The 24679-nt window shown below is 36.3% G+C and overlaps 1 protein-coding gene across 5 annotated transcripts in view; it reads right to left on the bottom strand.

The window, feature by feature from the left end:
* Positions 1-24679, bottom strand: part of LOC121380646 (trithorax group protein osa-like) — a 113412-nt gene that overhangs the window by 57759 nt on the left and 30974 nt on the right. For 4 of the 5 annotated variants that reach the window (XM_041509568.1, XM_041509573.1, XM_041509570.1 and 1 more), the window contains one exon: positions 15352-15454. The gene's annotated coding sequence lies outside the window, so the exon portion shown is untranslated. Of the gene's footprint in view, positions 1-13877; positions 14155-15351; positions 15455-24679 lie in introns of those variants that run through there. The other variant, XM_041509571.1, reaches the window with a different exon arrangement.

The following is a 24679-nucleotide window of genomic DNA, read 5'->3' as shown; positions in this document are numbered from 1 at the left end:
CACTAGCTTTGTTGTATAATACTTTGTGAATGTGTGCCACTAGCTTTGTTGCATAAATACTTTGTGAATGTGTGCCACTAGCTTTGTTGCATAAATACTTTGTGAATGTGTGTCACTAGCTTTGTTGCATAAATACTTTGTGAATGTGTGTCATTAGATTTGTTGCATAAATACTTTGTGAATGTGTGTCACTAGCTTTGTTGTATAATACTTTGTGAATGTGTGTCACTAGCTTTGTTGCATAAATACTTTGTGAATGTGTGTCACTAGCTTTGTTGCATAAATACATCTCAAACTGGTCAGTGTCAAACATGACATCTCTTCTTCTAGCAGGGTAAGGGTTTTTTTGCTGCATGTTTTTAAACATGAAACATGATTTTTTCTTTTTTTCTTTTTTTAATGTGTAATTTTCTGCAGTTTGGAAGGGATTGACTAAAAAGAAAGAAAAGTAGTGTGTAAAATATTGATAAATTTTGTTAATGCATGACCCCTAAAAGATGTGTTTTACAAATGGAGGCCATTAAATGAGTAAACTTTGCCCTCCACAGGGACATGTTGTAAACACATGCTGTTCAAGTTGTCAAGTGCTCAAGCACCACAATAGACTAGGGTAGGAATTCCTAACTGTAAATAGTTCCAGGATGTTGTATTAGGAGGCAAGTCATTCCCCCAGGACACCGCATTAAGAAAAGTTATTAAGAAACGATATTCCACATAGCTCTACACTGAAAGGCTAGGAACCATTACGCTCCATTATTGTTAACCTACTGGTTTAGTACAATCATACATAAAAAAAAACCCAATAATTTTTAAAAAACCCACCTAAACCAGTAATAAAATTTGTTTGTATTCATAAATACATGTATATATACACTTAGATCAAGTGAAAAGATGAATGATTTCAAAATAAAACTAAGACAAGTAACATACACATGCACACACACACACACACACACACACACACACACACACACAAACACACACACACACTTGCACACACACACACACACATACATGCACACACACACACACACACACATACACACACACACACACACACACACACATTCATACAACAACAACAAAAACCCACTACGGCCCAATGATATCCCTCAAAAGTATACACACCTCTTTTCTTTTAAATATCTACCTATTAATCCAGGTTTAAGAAACAGGGATGACTTTGAGCATAATTAATAGCAGCAATACATATCTGTATTTTGATATTTATTGTAAGTGACAAAATCTTCTTTAAAATAGAAATTTTTCATTAAGTAGAAGCTGAAATAGTAGATTTGTTTGTTTTAAATCAATGTTATGTATCACAAACATTCTCAGCCAACAGCTGGCTTAAATTGCTAGCTACTTTTGCCAATTAATTGAATGTCACCTACTTTCTTAATTTTTAAACTTTTAAATGTTATTTCAGATAATTTGGGTGCTCTTACTACTTTGCCTTGTGCTTCATTAAGAAATGACAAGGCTGAATTTTACTATGATATAGATGTGCAAACTTAACAAAATGCTACGAAATGATACAAAGATATGACTGTAAATCATAAAATATTAGCAATCTTAAAATTTAGCGAGGTCGGCATATCAGACACTAAAATATAGCTGAAGTTGCAGGACCAGCTGAAATAAAACTTTAATACAATTAATCACTGACAGAAATATCGCATTTAATTTTGGGGGGGGGGGGAACAGTCTGTTGTATGTCTGTTTAAATTTTGTGACGTGAAATATTAGCATCTTGTATGGCATCGCTAAATTCGCTAACATTTTAATTTCGCTAACATTTCCTAATTTAGAGTACATGTATATACAAAAAAACAACGCATCTAGCATAAAGAACACCTTTTACATTTTTGCCATACCAGTATCGGTAGAAACATACAAATATTCAAAACTAACAATGATTTTAGAAAAACTGATAAATATGCTAATCACTATTTTTTTTATTTTTTTTTTACTGTATTTGAAAAATTCATGTCAACCTACCAATTTTGTTTAATTAAAAAAAAAAAAAAAATTACATTTGATGTTTTATTATCAGGTAGGTAGGTGGAAGAGAAGATGTAATTTCTAGAGTTATTACTGAAAAGCACAGTAAGATCTACCACCATATTCATAAACGATTTCCCGCCCGGCATATAATTTGCGAGGTGTGAAAACCGAGCTGCGTCTAATGATTGGATCTTCAATCCGAACAAATGAATTGAAAGAGCACAAAAAGTTAACCTACAAAAAATACACCAAGCAAAACACTGGACATGTTTAGCAGGAGATCTGAGGGGACATAAATAAGCTCTGATCTCGCCCTCAATAAAGGAAAACCGACATAAAAGGAAAGTAAAGTGAGCACGGAGAACCTTCATGACCGAATTAATCCCATTTTAACATACGGCAAGAAGCAGAATATAAAGAGGTTCATAAAAAGCTGCGAACAAAATGGCCGTTGCTTTCAGCAAATCGAGGCAAAGCCAGTTTAAAAGGACAACATGAAGTAACTGGGGTGCTTCAAAGAGAAATTTCTGGTGCTTTTTTTTCTTTCTGTATGCCGTGTTTTGTAGTCGGTTTGAATCTTAAATGTGATACAGTTGTACACTTCCTGTTGTGTCCACATGTTATGGTACAGTCGCAGCCACCTGCCTTCCTGTCACATGCATATTTTCATACATTTGCCTTCCTACCACATGCATGTTTTAAACCAGGGCATGTTTTTACCACAAGTCTCATGTATCTGCCTTTCTGCTACATGCTTGTTTTCACATTTAGTCATATACATCTGCCTTGCTATCACGTATATTCTGACATTTAGCTCTATACATCTGCCTTGCTATCACGTATATTCTGACATTTAGCTCTATACATCTGCCTTGCTATCACATATATTCTGACATTTAGCTCTATACATCTGCCTTGCTATCACGTATATTCTGACATTTAGCTCTATACATCTGCCTTCTGGCCACATACATACATATGTTTTCCTGTCACTATAATCCCTTAAACATGCCTTTCTGTAACATATTTTAACTGTAGTCCCATAGTTACCTTTCTGTAACATATTTTGACTGTAGTCCCATAAATATGCCTTTGTGTTACATACACATTTTGACTACAGTCCCATACATCTGCTTCCTGTTACACACATATTTTGACTGTGGTCCCATACATCTGCTTCCTGTTACATATTTGGACTATAGTCCCATATACCTGTCTTCCTGTCAGATACGCATTTTGATTGCAGTCCCATACATCTGCTTCCTGTTACATACATATTTTGACTATAGTCCCATCTATCTGCCTTCCTGTTAGATACGTATTTTGATTGTAGTCCCATATATCTGCTTCCTGTTACATACATATTTTGACTATAGTCCCATACATCTGCTTCCTGTTACATACATATTTTGACTAATCCCATACATCTGCTTCCTGTTACATACACATTTTGACTAGTCCCATACATATGCCTTCCTGTTACATACATATTTTGACTGTAGTCCCATATATCTGCTTCCTGTTACTTACATATTTTGACTGTAGTCCCATACATCTGCCTTCCTGTTACATACATATTTTGACTATAGTCCCATACATCTGCCTTCCTGTTACATACATATTTTGACTATAGTCCCATACATCTGCCTTCCTGTTACATACATATTTTGACTGTGGTCCCATATATCTGCCTTCCTGTTACATACATATTTTGACTGTGGTCCCATACATCTGCCTTCCTGTTACATACATATTTTGACTATAGTCCCATACATCTGCTTCGTTACATACATATTTTGACTGTAGTCCCATACATCTGCCTTCCTGTTACATACATAGTTTGACTGTAGTTCCATACATCTGCCTTCCTGTTACATACATATTTTGACTATAGTCCCATATATATGCCTTCCTGTTACATACATATTTTGACTGTAGTCCCATACATATGCTTTCCTGTCATATACATATTTTGACTATAGTCCCACACAGTTGCCTTCCTGTCATATATACATATGTCTTTCACTATATGTCCCTTACTCTCATATAAATATATATTTGATGTTTAGTTGCATATATCACCTTTCCGGTATGTTTTGATATTTAGTCCCATATATGTAGCTGTCACATGCACATTTTGACTTGTAGTCCCATATGTTTTTCTGCCACATGCATATTTTTATGTATACATGGAGTGACTCATGATCTGATGTCAAAATCTCATACTTCTATGTTTTAAAGTCATACATGCATGTTACAATATACACGTAGTCCCACAAATCTGCTGTTCTATCATAGCGTTTAGCAGTATGGTTTCAAATGTCCGTCCTCCCATCATTTCAGATACTGCAGCATACATGTCATCCAATAAACCTGCCAAACATGCACCTTACAGTACACAATCACCAGACAAAAAGAAACCAAATGGGAAAGCAAAGAATATTTGCTTATAGGCGCAGACCTTAGTTTGAGCCAGTCAAAGTTTATTACTAAATCTACAAACATGCAAATACATTTGGATAAGATAATAACAGAGTGAAGCTGGTCTGCGATGTTTTAACGGGAAAATACCGTCTAAAAATAACTGGAGCTTGTCTCGATAACCATTACTTCTCAGACGAACGTGCGTTTTTAAAATTATGGAAAATGCATTTTGGGGTATTACAAAAACCTGAATGACCAGAACCATTTCAGGTGTACGAAAATGAATATTCTAAATAATAAAATGAAAGTACGGTTCCAATAGTAAAAATATGTCGTAGTGTTTAAAAACTAGGGTCTGTCCCTTTAATTACACCTCAGCATATTTTACTACAGCTATTTGGTTATGTGAAAATATTGTGGTTAATTCGATCCTGCTCCGCAAGGCTCAATGGGTAGGTGTAAACCACTTGCACCGACCAATGATCCATAACTGGTTCAACAAAGGCCATGGTTTGTGCTATCCTGCCTGTGGGAAGTGCAAATAAAAGATCCCTTGCTGCTAATCGGAAAGAGTAGCCCATGTAGTGGCGACAGCGGGTTTCCTCTCAAAATCTGTGTGGTCCTTAACCATATGTCTGACGCCATATAACCATAAATAAAATGTGTTGAGTGTGTTGTTAAATAAAACATTTCTTTCTTTCGACACCTGGTTAAAACTGGGGGAAACCTGCTGCTACTACACATGCTAATACTGCAGTATGTAAAGACCGGACAGTACATACCAAAATGCAGCAGTCATGGGGCACTGGTTGGGACAGGAATAAAGCTGATTCCATCGAGAGCAATTGATCCTGCCCCTGTCAGAAAAAGGGATTCAGACAGTAAGGTACATCTAATAAAGCCAGTATTAGCTGTTTCATTGTGGTGATATACATCTGTGTCCATAACCAGTTAAATCCCCTTTACCGTAAAACAATACACCAGTATTGCAATTCAAACAGTAAATGGACTTTTTTTTCTCTCTTTCTTTGTGGTAGCAGATCCGACCTTAAAAAATGACAGCTCTATTATTTGGTTTAAAGTGTGGGAGAGGAAACCCACTGTCATCACATAGGCTACTCCTACCGAACAGCACTGAGGAATCTTTTACATGCACTCTTCCGTAGACAGGAAAATACATACCATATCTTTTATTATATCAATCACTAGATACTGGCTGGCACAGCAAAAACCCATGGGTGCACAGAGGACAGATTCTATGACCCATAGGACCTCATGCTACCAGTCTACCACTAAGCCACAACCCACCCCACCTTTTCAACAAGAGAAAGCACAGGATAATGGTAAGTGACTAATAATGTCTTGATCAAATCCAACACCACACTTACAAAAATTGTGTGGGTTGACAGAGATTAATTCAGCTCAAAATTGAAACTTTTTTTTCCAAAGCATGTTGGGAATCTGATGTCAGCGGAGTGAAGTCTGTAAGAGGAAGAGCTGGCTATTGGCTCAAAATTGCATGGTGCGTTAATCTCCTGGATGTTGGAATGAAAAGGATACATGTGTGTAAGAAATTGAATAATGGTTAGGACAATGACTGACAACAATCCTTAGGCAAATGGAAGAAAGTCTCCATGGCATTCCTAAATCAGGATGCACATGTCTGATTTGTTGGGTTGGTGGTTTTTTTACCTGAGACCAGTTATTAAGAAAATAATATAATCTCAGCCAGGAGAGGCAGGGATTTGAACCCACAACTAACTGAATTTGTACACTGTAAACAAGTACAACATTTAACTCTCAATGCCAAATATCTTCATTATTGAATAAACATGTAATTTAAGACTTATAAATATGATACTAGCGATAGTCATGTATTCAGATAGAATACAACCAAGATTATTGAATACCAAACTGGAAAGCATAGATTACATGTTTAGCACATGTATCATGCTTAATGCCAGCTATCTATTAAGAATTTATTGGCCAATTCGTTTAGGTTAGGTCTGAAAGAATCCTGTCATTTGGGGTCATTAGTTGTGTAAATATTTCCTGCCAAATGAACCAATTTTGAACTAAAAAATATAAGACACATATAGTTAATTTGGGAGTGACATTGAAAATTTAATTAATAATAGATTAAGTTGGAGAATACATTTGAAAGTGTGTATTCATAAAAAAATTATTATAATCAACTTGCTCCCATTGGGCTCGTGTTTTATTATTTGCATGAATCCACACTTCCTTATACATTGTCCACTATGTAACAGTCACTGATTACTTTGTCAAACATTCCTTTGTACCTTCATCTGTACCTTCTTTATGCATAATTGTGACCTACTTACAAGCAAAGAGTTTTGTGGCTGAAATTGAACTCTTATGAAGAAAGAAAGGAATATTTTATTTAACAACACACAATTCACCAATATATCATAATGACACATACATGTATGTAATGAGAGGATATCTCACTACTGCGACTCCAAATTAAAATGAAGTTAAAGAAAAAGATAGAATTTTTATATTAATACAAACATACTTTAAAATTCTTATATATATATATATATATATAATATATATATATATATATATATATATATATATATATATATATAGACTATGATGAGTAATACAAGTTGAGAAAATGATGTACTAAGTAAATACTGTTGCAGTCACTGTAGCAAAAACAGAACGTACACAAAAATAAATGGGTGTGTTGTAGAGTTTTAGTACAAGTAAAAAATAAATAAATTGGGGTCATTCATGGTTTAGGTCAGATTAACATTTACAAAAACAATCTTTAGGTGGGTTTTTTTTAATTTGTTATTTGTTTTAAAGCTGTCATTAGCTATAAAAAAGCTTGATTAATCGCAATGACATTAAGATTATTGTTTTGATCACACGAGAATCCAGGTATGTACACATGTTCACGCAGGCAATTTGAGCCAGCTGACAAACGTGTCTGGTATCAAGTAACATGGGATTAATTTGTTATTGCTGTGGACGGGATAACCTACATGTTGGGTGACCAGTGGACTGTGGAGGCAGAGGAATGCCACGCAAGACGAACAAAGACCATAAATCATGTAGGTACAAGAATCCCCTATGACACAGTTCCCATCCATTCTGATGGGACAATTTAATTTAATTGAAAATAAATAAAATATATATATATATATATATATATATATATATATATATATATATATATTTATCATATAATATCTTACATTTTCAGTGCAATCAAAGTATGTGATATTTTTCAGATCACATACTTTGAGAATTTGATAACTTTGCAAATTAGATGTAAATTAGTCAAGGCCTCGGCACTAGGTTTACTGACATTTAAGCAAACATGCTTGGGTGACACTCCATGATTGACATTATGCATTCATAGACATCAAATAAAAAATTTGAATGGCAATTTGACACTGAAAGCTGTCCAGCGTTCAGAAAACAAAAAATGTTAGGCATAACTTTATTTTGATGTAAGGACATCCAGAATGACGTCATTCAAGTTTGACGTCATTTCCATTCAAAAATACACCACGCCACATATTCTTATGTCATTTGAATATCTAGTAATGGCGGACTGGAATTAAAGTTGCATGTACAGTTTACAAAAACATGTTGTATTAAGCCTGAGCTTATATGATAAAGAGATTATTACCCAAGTGTATTTCGGTATCGTCAATATCATATATTAGGAATAAAAATAATGTATTATGCTCGCCAGAGGCTCACATAATACAATTTTTATTCCTAATATATGATATTGACGATACTGAAAAACACTCTGGTAATAACCTCTATATATTTATATAATATATATATAAACAGGTATCATCACTTGTTTTTTTACGAAGAGCTAATTCACTGCCAGTATGAGAGAGTGTGTATATTAACACTGATCAATTATCATTTGTGAAAATATACATGTATACACATTCTAGTGAAACAGAAATTCAATATAATCAGTTGGTGGGTTGGTTTTTTTTTTTGGTTTTTTTTTTTTTTGGGGGGGGGGGGTGTTTGGGGGGTAGGTCGGCGGTTGTGATTTATTGTACTTTTTTCATTTATAAATTAAGATATTATAATATTAAACCGGAAACATCTAGCCATGATTATATATACCTCTCCCACAATAATGAATGATTGTAACAAAATATTCCTTTTTACATATATGTCCATCAAGCTCTTAAATGTTGGTCAATACTCATACTTTAACATTTTTATCCCTTACCGCCTCCCTCACCTCCACCCATAACCAAAGAAGCTGGTATTTAGAGTCGAACTTTTTCAGCATCCCCCTCTGTTAAGCAGCCACCTGTCAAATGGGTCCAACTTGCTAATTATCCAAATCAACTAAACGAGTTCAGATCTTCATTTAAACAAGTGGTTTAGCACAGGGAAGTAAAGACATTTTCTAAGTCAACACATTTCGAAGATCTTTACTCAAAAATGGGGGTAGTAAAAGTACTATTTCACCATTATATATTTCTCTTGAGTGAAAATATACTGATGGAAAGAAATAAGGGAACACAAGGTACAGAGTTAAAAGTTTGTTTGGTTTAACCACTAGAGCACATTGATTTATTAATCATTGGCTATTGGATGTCAAACATTTGGTTATTTTGACCTGTAGTCTTAGAGAAGTAAATATTTTTCCATTAGTAGCAAAGGATCTTTTATATGCACAATCCCACAGAAAGGATAGCACATACCACAGCCTTTGATATACCAGTCATGGTGCACTGGTCGGAAAGAGAAATAGCCCAAAGGGCCACCTGATGGGGATCTATTGTACAGCAGGTGAGCATTTTACCACTGGGTTACATCCCGCCCTTACAGGGTACAGAAATACTATAAACCAAATTTGATTTTCTAAAAGTGTAGTAATGTATATATAAAATACAAGGATGTAACATAGGACTGTATGTCGGTATCATGGTTAACTTCCTAAATGTCAGTAACGATTAACTTCTTAACACTGTGGGTGATGGTCTTGGTTGCACTTGACTACATCATCTGTTCTTACTATTTATGTGCACTTTTTATTTATTTCACTTAGTATATGTATGTCACAATTTGAAGAACAGTGTACGTTTTCAATGACTTGATGAAGTTTATTTTTACTGGTATACATAATATATATGTGGAACTGATTAAATACTGATTTTTTTTTCAAAGCTAATGTTGGTACCATGAAACCTAACTAATTATGCAATCTCTGTTGGATCCAATAATGGTGTGACCACCCAGCTCTAATTAGATTTCTTACAGATACCACCTGATGTCACCAACAATAATGTTATTGTAATGGTTATTTTTACTGAATATCAAACAATTAGAAACTCAAAAAACTGATAATGAAATGTATATATATATGTAGAAGTTGGGGGTTTTCCCAATTTGTCAACATACTTATTGTCTTTGAGTCTACTATCAGAAATTCAGGGGTGTTTTTTTGGTTTGTTAAACCATTAATAAAACCACCAAAACTCCTTTGTGACAGTGAAGTAACTACCAATATATGTTCAGAAATACCATACTCACATTGATTAATCGATGGCTATTAAAAATGTTGGTATTAATTATGATACCTTAATGACACAGTGGCAGCAATACCTATAGACATTTTCCAGACAGGACAACACATATCATGGTGTTTTATTTATCACCTGTGAATATAGGTTGGAATGGGAAATATTGGTAATGGTTTTCCAGTAGGAGTAGCCCATGTTGTAACAGAGTATACTCTCTCTCTCTCTCTCTCTCTCTCTCTCTCTCTCTCTCTCTCGTCGAAATAACCAATTTATGTTAGTCACCAAACAGCCAATAGTTTAAATTCTGCTGAGGTGTCATTACACAAATATTTCTTTTCTTTCCACCCCACATGATTTTATCTGCTCCCCAGTGTCTAAACCTTCACACCAACTGTTTCACCGAGTCCAGTATGTGTCCACCTCGCCACATCAGAAGTCAAATGGACCGGGGTTTCGACAACAAAGACCACGATGGCAGTTCATTCTCTTGTTTACAAAGATACAATGGTATGCCCTGTTGACCGACCACTGACATTCCAGCTCTAAAACACACACACCACCACTATCACAACCAACACACACCCCATGTCTTGATAAGATCCTCATTTGGTAGATCATCTTCTGTAATATATTAAGCCACCGAGATGAAAAGCCTTAATTTTCATGCTTTGTTTTACACTTTAAATCAAAGGAACATAATTATTTACTTTGCTTACAAAAAAGACCACAGCTGAATAAATAAATAAACAAACAACTGCTTGTGATTAGTTATTGACATTCCTTTACTGAATAATTTACCAATTGTTAGGGGCTGTCCAAAGGGCAGAGCTACCAATCTGCCTGTCAAAGAATTGAGTTATTCCTTTTTTGAGTGTGGTTTTTGGGTGTGGGCGAGGTTTTTTCGAATGTGTGTGTGCACATGCACATGTGTATGAATGTGTGTGTGCGTGCGTGTGTGTACACAAAATATGAGGTTTTCTGAATCATGACATGGGATGAAGCCAATACATGGCACTGCTGAACTATCTTCTCGGTTTAACAAGAGCTGTTTTATTTACCAATTGATAAACAAGTCACAAAACCAGGTTACCAGGCCAAATATAAGTCATCACAGCCTACAGTTACTGGACATCCATTAAAATTGACCAGAAATAATCAATTCAAAAGGATGACCTTTTCCATGACAGATTAATAGAGGTGGATACTGGAGCAGTTTTTGCTGTTCATGGAGACATTGTTGTTTCTCAATAAATAGACACTTCAATGTGCTAATGATTTTTATTTTCATTAAAATAAAAAGAAGAAAAACTTAAACCTGGTGGTGGTGATTTATTTTTGTTCTTCAGCATACAAGTAATACTTGCAATTTGCTCTGTAAGATGATATATACACAGCCCTAGTACATATGACATTTGTAGCAGCCCCCAGATTGTCCTATAAATTATCCGTAGGTGTCTAGATGATCAGGTTTAAATCTATATGAACACAGCTGATGTAGAATAAGTAGGTCTGGTACAGGTAGAGATTGCCCGCGTTGTCAACATGGAACAACAAGCAAGAGTCTCTTGACAGGTGGAGAGCTCTCCAGTCAAGTGATCAAGTAGCAGGCTTTTATGTGGACAGCACTCTTCTCACAGCTGCACCAGCAACACACCGGGTAATTGCTCATGGACCTAGGGTCAGAGTCTCATGAATATTTAATGACACCCCAGCACAAAAAATAAATCGGCTATTGGGTGTCAAACTAAGGTAAATGGAAAAACAAAGTGATGATAAACATCACATAAAAATTCAAGAGTTAAATAAACACAGTGTAAAGAACTGTGGAAACAATACAAGTATTTCAGATACTATAAAATTCTGTATCATGATGAAATTTCAACAAAAGTTCTCAAGATTAATGGTTAACTTCATAATAAAATTATGAACTAAGAGCTGTATGGTTTAAATCCATTTTACTGTATTCTATGTATTCCTAATAATGAATAAAACCTGATATTCCAACTTTTGCATTCAAATACATGTATGTAAGGTCTGCAAAGCATCTTACAAAACACCTACGCTGAAATTTCAATTGTTATCCAAGAACAAGGATAACTTATATTTGACGTCATTTTAATGTTTTCAGTATGTACACTAAAACAAATCAAACAAATTACATCACTATCCAAGAGAAAATCATACGATTTGTCGATATTAATTAGTTAACTCTTAGTCCTTTTTCCTTTTAGTCAAAGGGCAATTTTAATGCAGAATTTTCAATATTTTTTATAAAACTGAAACAGCCTTTATTGAAAATGAAAATATATGTAATGTCATCTCCCGATATTTGACAATATAACTTGGTAAAACAAAATGTGTTTGGTTGTAACTTTACTTTATTATAATGTTAACCTTTAAGTCACGCTTCAAATGTTCAACACAGGGAAGGTGTGAACTGGTAAGTCTTGCTCATCCAGAATGCTGTCAGCTAGCACCCAACCCTAATCACACCAAACACTTAATCATCTTGTTTGATGCCATTGTAAAATGTTTACAACTCCTACAACCTTCTTAACAAATGAAATTACATATTAAATAATTTTGTTTAAAATATCCATGTCGGTATATCCAATATATGAACATTTCTGGTTTTCCTAATGTTTGTGGTAGCTCAAATTTAGATTTATTTCCCAATATATTGATATATTTTTTTTTTTATTCCATACATATTATTGGGAAAAAAATCCAGTTGGGGAGTCTACAAACATTAGGATGACCAGAACACATTAAATATAAAGGCATCAATATTCTAAATGAACAAATATATTTAATATGCAATTTTAGTCCTTCAACAAGCTATAGTGTTGTCAACATCTTACAATTACAGCAAATTCAGATTTTGTCACAATGTTATTAAAAATTTAATCTCACTTCAAAAATAGAAAATTTCACCTTTGCATTCTACACTGCAATAATGAACAGTCTAGACGTAACATTATCATACATAAAATGATTTCAGAGTTGGGTTTAACAATGTCAGTTGATTTTCAGTATTACATGTATATACCCACAGCACGGTTCATAGGCAGTGTAGTTGCCATACCCCCACCCTTCCCAATATAAAATACTGGCTATGCCAGTGGCAGTGTTATTAGTATTGTAGTAGAAGTAAATACTGAATTTGTAAATTTGTTCTACGTTGTGACAATAAATGAAGACGATATTGCCATCTACAATATCAATGGTTAAACACGGTTTATTTTGGCAGAGGTAAGAATTTAGAATTTTATTCACGCACCCTCTTAATGTCATGAAATAAACCATGGGAGTAAATTGGGGATTAATATACATACACACCAATACAATTACATGTACCAAAGATGGGTTGTTCTTGGCAGCCAGGTTCTTTCCAAATAATCATATTATGTTGGAACAAATAACCGTCTAATAGTATTATTGCCAGAATGCATGTTGGTCTAGTCTTTTTCAGATCATGGCAAGTGAAATCTAAGTGACTGTGTTGATGGCAAGTGGTCTTTTTTTAAACTTCTGGAACCCTTGATATGATTCAAGCAGCAATTGACTGCTCAAGTAAAAATAGCTTGTATAGATACAGAACTTAATATTTCAACAAGAAAATGGACTACAAAATGTGTTTGTCTGCATGATTTTAGAGTTACATGGGTTATCGCAATGGCATGTGTTGTGCTTATATTTTAAACAATTATTTATTGGCTAACTTACCCAGCCAAAAACCTAACACCCTTGGCTACTATTCAAGTGCTGTAGATAATACTGACAGTGTTTTTAAGTTTTCATTTGAGACGTTTTGAAAAAGACAACAAAGTGTCGTCACCGAGGCTGTATCCCCGAGCCCGAGCGAAGAAAGAGAAAGAGTGTCTCTACGTGTGTACTTACGTATCACAGGGTGAGAGAGAGGCTGGCCAACTCTGAATAATGCCGATTTCTCAAATCCCTCCGAGTAAACACACAAACACAGGTTCCTCGAGCTCGCAACAATCAGCGTTTAAAAAACAGGAGAGTTCACTGCCGTGTTTGCATTGCCTCCCTTTCCATCCACGCTAGCAGTACGTAGCAGCACGTTCAGAATCAACATGGCTGCTCCCGGGAGATGTGAATATTCTTCCCGACACTAATTCCTCTACTCCTCGTCCCCCCACTGTTCTAATTCAACAGCTTTCCAAGTTGTTATTTCAAACAGAGTAAAGCAAAGCCGTCGCCTATTCACGGTCCGTCTCGGCCATTGTCCCGTGTCTTTTATCAAATGCTTCAGTCTATTATGATAGGCCCACGAGGACAAACATACAACACGACTCATTCAATAAGGCACACTATTCCGCTGGTGTGTACGGCCGATCGTGTAGAAATCAGTCAGCGTTTATTAACTTCTATGGTTCATCCAACACGATACACATTCTTCAACCGGAGGAAGATGTCGGCTTCAATTTCACACTGTTATATAAGTGATCTAATCTCAAATCATTAATAGAGTCATTGACCTCATTCGACACAAACATTTAGCTTACATCTTTAAGAAAATATCCATCAGTGACAGTGTAGATGAGAAATTAAAGACTACCCAGAATATGAATGAATGAACGAAAGAATGAAAGGAATGAATGAATGAATGAATGAATGAATGAATGAATGCAATCAATCTAACAATCAATCAATTAATTAATGGTTTAACTCAGTATAAATAATATATTGGTTATAGGGTGTAAAAACAAAGTATAAAATAACGAGCAGTTTACCAGAGGCACTATTTAACTTTAGGTTTAAGATTTTATAGCTTGGGTGGCTGGGTAGGGGGTTATTAACAGGCACCAGATGTAGTGATTTGCTTCGTGGCTACAAAGGGAAGCTTTTAATTCAACAGCATTCAAAAGAAGCTTTTTGCTCAGCATCTAGCTTTTTGTTCAGGAGCTACCAAATGTTCTTTTTTGTTTAATGAATACCATATACAATTATTTTACTCAATATGTTGCTAAAATATACAAATTATTAGCTACAAGGCAAATTCTTTACCACTGAGCTTAACATCCGATCAATGAAGAAAAAAGAGAAAGAACCAACCTGATGCTACGTGGTGGCACAGTGTAGCATATTAATACACAATAAAAGTTAAAGTTGTTTCGTTTAACGACACAGCTAGAGCACATTGATTTATTAATCATCGGCTACTGGATGTCAAATATTTGTAATTTTTTACTATAGTCTTAGACAAGAAACCCACTATATTTTTCCAACATTTAAAATGGATCTTTTATATGCACCATCCCACAAACAAATGCATAGATACCAGTCCTGGTGCAATGGATAGAACGGATAGGATAGTACATACCATAATAATACCCAAAAGAATGCATACCTGTACTGTGAACTTTATCGTTTTAACTATGGTAAGAACTCCTGAGCTTTAGTAGAGCTGGTTTTAGTCCAGGTAGCACAGGAATCCTCAGAGGGACTCTGATCTGAAAACATATAGGAACAATCAATATAGAACTTAGTGAATCAATTATTAACAGATAATCAACTGGTGAATGACTGGGTTATCATGTGGTGAAATAGAAGGAAATGGTTTATTTAACAATGCTCTCAAGACATTTTTTTACGGTTATATGGTGTTGGACATATGGTTGAGAACTGCACACATATTGAGGGAGAAAATCTGCTGTCGCCACTTCATTGGCTACTCTTTTCGATTAGCAGCAAGGGATCTTTTATATGAACCATTGCATAGACAGGATAGCACATACCATGGCCTTTGATGTACCAGTTGTGTTGCACTGGCTGGAGTGAGAAACAGCCCAATGGGCCCACTGACAGGATCAATCCCAAACTGACTGCACATCAAGCGAGTGCTTTACCACTGGGCTACGTCTCGCCCCCTGATCATGTGGTGAATGATTAGGCCAACTGGTGAATGATAGATGATTAATTGGTAAATGAATGGATGATCATTGGGTGATTGGATGATCAACTGAATATTAGCTGACTGGTGAATGATTTGGATGATCAATTGAAGATCGGCCGATCAATTGGTGAATGACTGGATGATCAATTGAATATCGGCCCATCAATTGGTGAATGATTGGATGATCAATTGGTGAATGATTGGATGATCAATTAAATATCGGCCAATCAATTGGTGAATGATTGGATGATCAAATGGTGAATGATTGGATGATCAATTGAATATTGGCCAATCAATTGGTAAATGATTGGATGATCAACTGAATATTAGCCGATCAATTGGTGAATGATTGGATGATCAATTGAATATCAGCCGATCAATTGGTGAATGATTGGATGATCAATTGAATATCGGCCGATCAATTGGTAAATGATTGGATGATCAATTGCTGAATGATTGGATGATCAGTTGGTTTGATAATCAATTTCTGAATGGATAGACAAAAATGTGATAAGAGGTTGGATGATCAATTGGTGAATGATTGAATGATAAAGTTGTGAATGGTTGGATGTAAACAGATAAATGATGAAATAATGATGAATGGTTGGATTTTGGATACATATGTGTAAATGATTGGATGATAATCAACTGAATGCTTAACATGTACAATAAATGTACAATATAGGTAGGTGAAGAGAGTTGATTAAAAATAAATGGCTGTATGGAAAAATGCTAAATCTGAACTTGAACCACCATACTGTATCAATGATTCATGTTATATTAATATAAGTCAGGTATGTACAAGTAATTCCTTCCATCCACATTGCTATAGACAGAACAGTTCAAAGAATAATCTCTTGGCATACCAATTATAATGCAATGGCTTTTGCTGGAAAACACTATTGATTTCTACACTTATTTAAGACTAACACACAGGATACGTTTTCACTATATAAATTTACAACATAAATCTTCGTACTGTCATATTAAATGGCAGAAACATTTCACAAAATTCATTAAAAATGCATGCAGGTACATATAAAATTCTGTGCTATCTTTAGTTTGTCACTGTCCTGAACGTCTCTGCAACAACAGGGACAAGTATGAATGGGATTTTTAATGGTGGATAAACAAGGAGATAGAAATGTGAACAATGTCAGCGAGGCTGCACCGTAAAGGCGTGCAGGAGAAGTTAGTCAACACAGCTGAGTGATCACACACAGCATCAAAGAACCCGCTCACAATGTCTGCCGTCTAGGTGAACCCCGGCTCACACCCAGCGACAAGCTGATTCACCCGCTTCTCCTTGGGGCCGGCACACAATTCACTACATTTAGGGTGGAAGGGGGGGAGAGGAGGGGGAAGGTGCAGGATGTTACAAGGTTGTTTGTATACCCACCACCCATAAAACAACTTTTTTTTAAAGAACACATAGAGGGACAATTGGTAGAGCCACCAGGTATTTAATAATAATTACACTGTCTCCTGCTCCTCACAAACCTTGTGATCAATGCTGGTTTCATGGTTTGAGAATTTGCCAGTTTCATTTTACAGCAGTATTTACCAGTACATACCTTAATGGTATAAGAGGTCATGGGAGTGACTCCCCAATCAGTGGACCCTTTGGCTTAAATTTTCCATTTCAGCCAGTGCATCTTTGATCTAACTATCAAATATCATGGATATGCTATCTGCCCTGTGACATGTGTGTATATATAAATGTGCACTTGTTGCTAACTCCCAGAAAGAGTAACATATGTGGTGGCTGCAGGTTTTCCCTCTCACATTAACCCTTTAGGATAACATGCTTAAATCTTTGATGGGTTAAATACAAAAGTATGTATTATTCATGCACAGACAACTTACCATCAACATCACATATGAATGAATGAATGAATGAATAAATGTTTAATGACACCCCAGCTCCAAAATACATCAGCTACTGGGTGTCAAAGTAAGGTAAATGTGTCAATGATATTGACTTGACAACGATAATGTAGCTGCACATTTCTGTAAATTAACACATTTTTATCTGTCACCTCTGTCAACCCAGATTGACCAGATATCTAGGTGAATGCACAAATATACGTACTATAAAATCATTACAATATTCCAAATATACTAGTGGAAAAAAGTAACTGTGTAACCTAAAAAATCGGATGAAAATAAAACCGCTCAATATTTTAGCCTGATGTTTTGTACATGTTACCAGTGAACGCACCGCCACACAATAGCTGGGTCAATGCCGTATTTGCACGTGCAGTTTTGCTTCTGGGACATGAACATGTTTTTCCCATTTTTTTCTCCCAACATGTTACTTTTCAAGTTTTTGTCGACTTTTCAACTGTCGGGTCATTGCATGCCAACCGGGGGTACAGAAAAGCAGGTTATTTCTGTTGAAAATTGTAGCAGAGCAATGCCCAGGCTAAACGAAAATGACCGCCTTCACGCAATTGGCATGATCCAGGCTGGTATGCGCCATCGCGCTGTCGCTACGCAATTTGGTGTACACATAAACATTATTCAGGCTTTGTGGAGACGTTATCAACATGTTGGTAATGTCAGAGACCAACAACGTGCAGGCCGTCCACGCGTGATGTCAAAACAGCAGGACAACCACATCAGACTCGTGCACCTCGGGAATCGATTCCAAACGGCAAGTCTGACAGCGCGGACCATTCCTGGATTGCGTGCCATTAATCCCAGAACTGTACGGAATCGATTACGTGAACATGGTATCCGTCCGCGACGCCCGGCTGTCCGTTCAGTTTTGCTAAGACGTCATCGTGTAGCACGTTTGGCTTGGTGTAGAAGACACTTGCACTTTAATCACCGTGACTGGGCGGGTATACTGTTTACGGACGAGTCCAGGTTTCACTTGGACAGCAGTGACGGCCGTTCAAGAGTGTATCGTCGTGTTGGAGAACGTTTTAGTGACGCCTGTGTTGTGGAGCGACGTGCATTTGGCGGAGGCAGTGTCATGGTTTGGGGTGGCATCACGTCAACTGGACGAACACCTCTTGTGGTCATCGATGGCAATTTGAACGCTGTACGCTACCGTGACGACATTATTCAGGCTCACGTCATCCCATTTGTGCAAGGACAGCAACGTCACATCACGCTTCAGCATGACAATGCTAGACCTCACGTCGCCCGGGTGGTAATGGATTTTCTAGCACAGCAGAACATCGATGTGTTGCAGTGGCCTGCGGTTTCACCCGATCTTGCACCAATCGAGCACGTCTGGGATGAGATGCAACGTCGTGTACGTGCACTGCCTAACCAGCCGCTGACGTTGAGAGCGCTTGGTCAGACGTTAGTACAGATCTGGAACGGCATTCCCCAGGCATTCTTCAACAATTTGGTAGGCTCTATGAGGCGACGGTGCCAGGCCTGCATCAACGCAAACGGTGGCCATACACGCTATTAACTTTGTGAACTGTTTTTTTACCCCCCATGTCTTTCATCCCCAATACCGATGAAATGACGGATGCTGTGACATTTTAAATGAATTGACGTTTTGCTTAATTGCCTAATAAATAATGCTATATGATCATTTTATCGTTTTATGTCTTGAAATTATTTTTTTATCAACATGATAACCATACACAGTTACTTTTTTCCACTAGTATAGTAAGTACTAGCTGTAAGTGCTATTTATGACCAAAATAATAGGTAGGTTAATTATCTCATCCCACGATTGGTCAGCCAAGTTCATTATACATGAGTGGGTGGGAGAGGCGAATTTATCATGTGTATATTTCCAATTTGTTATAAAATCAGATCAAAGAACAATTTCTAAAAATACAATTGTAAAGGCAGCTGATCATCTGTCACATGGATTAAGTGACTTGAAATGTACAGTGTGTAAATCCTTCTTCAGCTACCTTTCACCACAATGAGATCTTTTGCAGACATTTTATTAGCCAAAAATTTACAATTTTGTTTTTCTTTCTGATTTGTGCCTATGTAGCCAGACTTCAGTTGTATAATAAAATAATTGCAACAACAAGCATAACATGATGAGGCCTAAAACAAAAATGTGTGTTTCAGGTTTCATCATTTAAAAAAATAGGGTAGGTAGGTTGGAACTTTTTTTTTTTTTTTTTTTTTTAAATCAACAGAAAAACCATAATCAGCTGAGGTATAGTGAATCTTGTTTGCATATTGAAAAAAAATCAGGGATCATGATGTTTTTAAAAACCCATGGAAACACTTTTTTTTTTTAGGCCTAACCATCCACCTGATTGAATAAAGTACTTTTTTGAACAAATTAAATCGACTGAAAATCAGTAAAATAATGTATCATGATGTGGGACAGGTACACACACAAATGTTTTTAAATTATTTTATTAATGAATCTGGCAAATACGACTTTTAACGATTCCAATGCAAACAAAGAATGCAGTTGTTTTCATTGAAGTTAATTTTAGCTTACCGGTACATCAATTAAACAATAGCAGTTGGCATTTTTTTTTTATTGTCCAACCTGTGGAAGCTAGCCAGTTATGTTAGTTGGTAGTACTTCCTCCACCTCTGATGCACCGTACCTCAGAAAGAACTAAGGTGTGGAGCCAACATGCCAGTAGTAAAATGTAAAATGTAATGTACTTAGAGTGAAGCACAATTCACAGACTGTTTGTTCACTCATCCAGCATGCATTTCTTTCACATTCGTGTTTTTCTATTCATTGCATGATCGGCCTCGGTGGCGTCATGGTTAGGCCATCGATCTACAGGCTGGTAGGTACTGGGTTTGGATCCCAGTCAAGGCATGGGATTTTTAATCCAGATACCGACTCCAAACCCTGAGTGAGTGCTCCGCAAGGCTCAATGGGTAGGTGTAAACCACTTGCACCAACCAGTGATCCATAACTGGTTCAACAAAGGCCATGGTTTGTGCTATCCTGCCTATGGATGACTATGAGTAGGTGTAAGACCACTACATTCTCTTCTCTCTCACTAACCACTAACAAACTAAACCCTAACTAACTGTCCTGGACAGACTGCCCAGATTGCTGTGCTGACTATGAGTAGGTGTAAGACCACTACATTCTCTTCTCTCTCACTAACCACTAACAAACTAAACCCTAACTAACTGTCCTGGACAGACTGCCCAGATTGCTGTGCTGACTATGAGTAGGTGTAAGACCACTACATTCTCTTCTCTCTCACTAACCACTAACAAACTAAACCCTAATTAACTGTCCTGGACAGACTGCCCAGATTGCTGAGGTGTGCGCCCAGGACAGTATGCTTGAACCTTAATTGGATATAAGCACGAAATAAGTTGAAAGGAAAGGAACTGAACAGAGCTACATGTATGTAAACATGTAATTTACTTAGAAGTTTGTTTTGGGGTGGGGGGTTTTGGGGTTGTTTTTTTTTAGGGGGGGGGGGGGGTATTTTTGGTGGAGATACGGGTTAAAAATATAATACATCAAATAATTATGCAGTAACATCGGATGCATATTTTGCATTAAAGTGACAGACCCTAGTTTTTAAACACTATACGGCATATTTTTCACTATTAGAGCTGGGGAGTTTTATAATTAAAATCAGACATTACTTATATTTTATTGTTTACATTATCCATTTCCATATAACCGAAGTGTTTATAGTCATCCTGGTGTTTGTAATGCCACGAAATGCTTCTTTTTTTCTCACAATTCTAAAAACGCACATGCATCAGAAAAGTAACGTTTGTAAAGTCTATTTTTAAGAGGGAATTTCCCTGTTTCAATGTCACAGACTCTTTTTTCACTCTATTTCATCTTTATTCAGATGTGTTACGGGCTTGTAGATTAACCAAAATTAATTTCTTGTTTTCATTGTTTCAAACTAGGGTTTGCAACTTTAATATCTTGTTCGCATTAATTTCATGATTTTATATATTATATATACACTTTCACGCAATATTTTCTTGTGGGTTATTTTAAACTGAGAACTGGACATAACAGACTGAATAGCCATCTATACAGACAAAAGCTCTTGAATACAGCAGTGTGCCTATGTGGGCAGGGAGAAGAGACAACAGGCCACTTTCTCCAGGACTGTAGTCAGCACCAAGAAATAAGAGACTAGATATGGCCTGCTTATGTAAGTATCCCTGGCAGAAAAATTACATTGCGACAAAGAATACTTTCAGAAAACTGCCCAGTTCAACCTGATGTTAGGTAGAATCATTTAAGTTGGAACAGCAACCTATTTATGACTTGACAGTCATGATTAGAGTGAACAAAAAGAAGAAGAAGAACTACCTGAAAAACACTGCCTTTAAAAGTGTATTTTTTTTAAACTGCTACACCACACACTGTCCAATACTGTGCCGGTCTCTGCAGTTTTTGCTGCAGTGGAGGATTACTTCCTTCATTGATTGTCACACTGTATTGGTCCACAAATCATCAGATTGTTTTCAGCTGATATCGATCACAAACATTCTTCCCTAATTCACGTCAAAGATGTGTGCGGCCTATATCACGGTGTAAACATTGTGAGTAGGGTAAGAAACCAACAACTGCCTCAATCAATTCTCAGTAACGCAATCATGGGAGTTTACAAAATGTTTTGAGGATTTGTATTTGTGAAAACTCACTAGGTTGTGGATGTGGTTACATACTGTACAAATTAACACTTTAAAGTGTAAACTAATACATTGTATTTAATTTATTGGCATCAATAACTTTAAAATTTAACTATTGTTGGACTATTACAGGTCAAAATTATCCGACTTCCATCTTGGTTTGATTATCACATTTAGGTCCCGATTGCCTTTTTTTCAGTTTAGTTAACAATACCAGTACTTTATTTTCAGGGTTTTTTGTCCACTGTCAAATAATATGTTTCATCTTATCTTAACCATCATATATAAACTGACTGTCAGATGTATATTTTGGTTAGGTTAAAGATGTCTTTATTTTAATCTTGGTTTCACTGTCAGAAGTACATGCATGAACATACCATGACTAGCTAATTTTTATCTTTACTGAGCTGTCAGAAGTAAGTTTTGGTTATGAAGACCGACTCTTTCCTTCTGCCCCACCTGTCAAGTTTATGTCCAGACTACCTAATTTTTATCTTGTCTTCAATGTCAGGCGTATGTTTTGGTTAAGGAGACTGCACATCATTTTCATCCTGGCTGTAAATAATGGTCAGCCCTGCAGCAATGAAAACATGGTGTAATTCATTGTCCCCTGCTTGTTGTTGTGATGAAACAATTAGCACTGACACTGTGTCAAGGAGCTCCAATTGGATTACAATCTGCCCTGGGCTCTTCCTTCTCACCAGTGTACAGCAAGCAGACTGGAGCAGGCCAACTGTCAGTGGAGTGGACACAGCTCAGTGATGGAGTATCTGCACCACGTGCAATAGGTCAAGGGATCAATGCCCCTTGAATATATTTACTGGTCATGTTTTGTTATTTCCTGTTATAATGTAACTGGAGTGGGATGCGCTTCACCCAAGATTTTAATATTCAGGGGGATTATGACAAGAATGCAAATCCTGCAACTTAAACATCTGAAGGGTGCAAGACAGCTAAGGATAGGCATTAAGACAAAAGCTGAATTTTATTTTTTTTAATATTGAAAAATACTATATTCAATTACGGTAATATTCGATTAAGGTAATTTTTCGGCATTTTAGAACAAATCAAATCCAATTTACTTCTTAGAATTTATTTTATTAATTTAAAGCTGAAATCAAATAAAAAGCTGAAATAGCATATTCAAATTTTACAGTACGGGTAGGGAAATGTATGGGGACAACGAGGTTACGACCAGGACCTGGTGGAAACATCAAGACTGGGGTGGATCCTTATATATCATTAAACGTGTCTGTACTTTACCACTGAGCTACATCATTAGGGGGTGAAAAACAAGCAGGAAGTAACTGGAAGAAACACTTAATAGCCCAACAGGAGCTGAAACCACTGAAGAAATGCTAAAGGTTGTGTTTTATTTATAGGTATGCATTCTTGTCTGATCCAGCATACAGGCAACATCATGGCTGATTAACTATTAATGAAAATAGCCCACTTGAAACCATTAGGAAATGTCAGGTTATTATATTCTTCAGTACCACGCATCGCACTGTCATATTCATTATAGATAGAAACACATTCTACTTCACCGCATTATTATAAGCCACTAAACGTTTCAAGTACAGGTACGTACATGTATATAAGCAAAGACATAAAAATACACTGAAACATTATATCTGTGTACTTAATAAAACAGAAGTATCAAGTGATGCTATACATTTTTAAAATATCCTCGACTTAATGAAATCAAATACAGAACTTAATAATTTAACATTTCCAGGTAACATTTCCCATCAGCCAATACAAAGCCTGCTTCTGGAAGCATCCACTGAAAAGAAGAATAGCCTAACCATTGAACCATGTCCGATCTGAAATTGTTAACTAATAGCAGGGTTTCCGATTCACGGATCAATGCCTAAGCACTAATGACAATCAAGGAATGTGATGTCTTTGTTGTACAGGTATTGAGCACACCTGTAGCATCTGCGACTGGGTCCCGGACAAGAGACAACTGACCACCTGCCTGACCTCAATGTGTTGCGATCTGTCGGCCAACAAACATACACAACAATATATAAGAAAACAAATAAACAAAAGCACTTTCACTCTGTTCTGTTCTGCTTTTTATACAAAATGAAAGTTGAAGTTTGTTTTGTTAAATCAGGATCTTTCATGATGCACTGGCTGGAACGAGAAATAACGGGGATCGATCCCAAACCGACCATGCATCAAGCAAGCGCTT

This window comes from Gigantopelta aegis, chromosome 9 (genome assembly GCF_016097555.1).
Source record: "Gigantopelta aegis isolate Gae_Host chromosome 9, Gae_host_genome, whole genome shotgun sequence".
Taxonomy (NCBI): domain Eukaryota; kingdom Metazoa; phylum Mollusca; class Gastropoda; order Neomphalida; family Peltospiridae; genus Gigantopelta; species Gigantopelta aegis.
This window is presented reverse-complemented; position numbering and strand designations above follow the sequence as displayed.